Source organism: Crocuta crocuta, unplaced genomic scaffold (genome assembly GCF_008692635.1).
Source record: "Crocuta crocuta isolate KB4526 unplaced genomic scaffold, BGI_CrCroc_1.0 scaffold811, whole genome shotgun sequence".
Taxonomy (NCBI): domain Eukaryota; kingdom Metazoa; phylum Chordata; class Mammalia; order Carnivora; family Hyaenidae; genus Crocuta; species Crocuta crocuta.
The window spans coordinates 223,394-225,837 of record NW_027530352.1 but is presented as its reverse complement, the minus strand read 5'-3'; positions in this window follow the sequence as shown (position 1 = coordinate 225,837).

The window sequence follows — 2,444 nt, the reverse complement described above, 5'->3', positions numbered from 1 at the left end:
GCCGCGCTCCCCCCCCCAGGCTCGCTCCCCCCTCCCCCCTGCCGGCCTAGGGCTGGAGGAGGGGGCGGCAGCGTCTCTCTCACCGCCTCCGCACCGGCCCTCTGCCTGTCCGGGAACTCCCGCGGGCGCCCCAGGCTGGAGGTGCCCTTCTCTCCTTCCCTCCCTTCCTCGTCCGAACTGTTAGTACTATTACTGTTGAAGCGTGCGTGACACGTGGCGACCCATTGGTTTCAGGTGCACAGTGAGGCCACAGCTCTGCATCGCTCAGCGCTCGCCAGCGCCGTGTCCACACAGGTCAGGACAGGGCTATTCACCAGGCTCCCCGGGCGGTTCTTTTCATCTCCCTGACTTAGTTATTGTATAACTGGAAGTTTGTACCTCGCAACCCCCCTTTACGTATTTCGTCACAACCCACCCCACCCCTCTGTGAGCCGCTTGTTTATCCTCTGCATTTATGAGTCTGCGCCTATCAGGGTTTTTTGTCTCTTTGTTTGTTCTTTTGTGTTTTTTTTAGATGCGGCATAGAAGTGGAGTCTCTGGTATTTGTCCTCTGACTTTCTTCACTTGACATGATGCCCTCAATGTCCCTACAGGTTCACACAAATGGCAAGGCCTTATTCTTTTATGTTATGGCTGAGTAACATGTATACATGTACACCGCGTGCTCTCTGTCGCTCAGCTCCGAGACACCCTGGGGGCTCCGCATCCGGGCTGGTGTAAACCTGCTGCAGTGAACAGAGGGCGCACCTATCTTTTCAAATCGTGTTCTCATTTTCTTTGGGTAAATACCCGGAAGCCCAGTGGTGGAATTACTGGACCATATGGTACTTCTACTTTTAATCTTTTTAAGAGCACCTCCTCGCTGCAGCCTCCACAGAGGCGGCCCCAGCTGACGTTCCCATCCGCAGCGCAGCAAGGTCCCCTCTCCTGGCGCCCTGGCCAACCTCTTGTTTTTGTTTTGTGACAACTCAAAATATTTGTTGTTGTGCCGAATCGCGAGTCCCCAGAGACCCCCAAGGAGTGGACACCGATGCAAGTACATAAGGGTCTTTATTACAAGCTCGAGCAGGGGCTCACCCGTCAACCGGCGCAGCGGCAGCAGGGTGAAGCCTTGAACAATAGCGAGCAGGGTTTTTACGGGGTCAGGGACGGGGTGTTACAGTCACACGTTGTACGTAGAGCATCATCACATAAGCACCAATTACAATTGTACAGCGCCCAGGGTAACAGCTTTGACCATTCAGTGTCTGTGAGGCTCCGTTACTTTTGGCGGGACCCAATCATGACCTTTGAGAATCCTTTGAAAATGACCAATTATGAGGTGGGCTCAGAGGGCCCAGTGGGGTTCAGGCAAGTGGTGAGTGATTGGTTAATTTGTCTGCAGTTCCCAGCCTTGACTCAGACCACAGGAATGTTTAGCTAATCTGAGAGCTTCCGAGGGTGGCTTTAGCCTTGAACAATCTGAGGCTTTTTCTGGAACTGGGGCTACGTGCAGCCCGAGGTTGCTCTTAATGGAGGCCTTAATCTCAAAATGACGTTACTTAGGCTCTTCATTGTCTCTTTTTTTTTTTCAGGTTCTGAAGGGTTTGCCCCACGGGGGGTTGGGATGACTCCTGGGGTTGGGGGATGGGATGCCCCTGGGGCTGGTGACAAGTTCAAAGCATGGAGGCCGGAGAAGGAAGGGCTTTTCTCTGCGTCCCGTTCTTTCAGGGGGGAAATTCTCAGGGAAACATGAAAATAAGGACACGCGGCAAAATGCGGGTCTCTGGAGATCCGGGACAGTCGCGGGATGTGTCACACGGGAAGACACACTCATGCCACCCGCCAGGTTTGTGCAGAATTTACACACTGCCCCCGTGAGTCCACCTGAGGAGTAAGGCTGACCTGCCCGCCGGGTTCCAGGGGCCCCAGCCCCGGCCCAGTGTGACTGCGCAACAGCCCCCCCCCTTTCCCGCGGTGTTTAGCTTCGTCTTCTCCCCTCCCCCCCCACCCCTTTGGGCTCTGTCTTTAGGGCAGACAAAAGCAGTAAAGAGGGTATGTGTTTCCGCCACCCATTTCCTCCAAGCTTTCCTCCCTGTTTTCTTTCCGTTTCTACCCAAGGCTAGTCCCACAGTCCATCCAGGAGGAGGAGGGAGAGGAGGGAGGGGAGGGGGGAGGGAGCGGAGGGAAATGAGGGAGAGGAGGGAGAGGGGGCAGAGGAGGCAGAGGAGGGAGAGGAGGAAGAGGGGGGAGGGGAGGGAGGGAAGGGAGAGGAGGGAGAGGGGGAAGAAGAAGGAGGGGAAGAGGAAGGAAGGGAAGAGGAATGAGCGGTGGCAGAGGAGGGAAAGAGGGAAGGGGAGGGGGATGAGGGACAAGGGGAAGAGGAGGCAGAGGAGGGAGGGAAAGGAGAGGAGGGAGGGGAGGGAGAGGAGGGAGAGGAGAAGAGGAGGGGGAGGAGAGGGGAA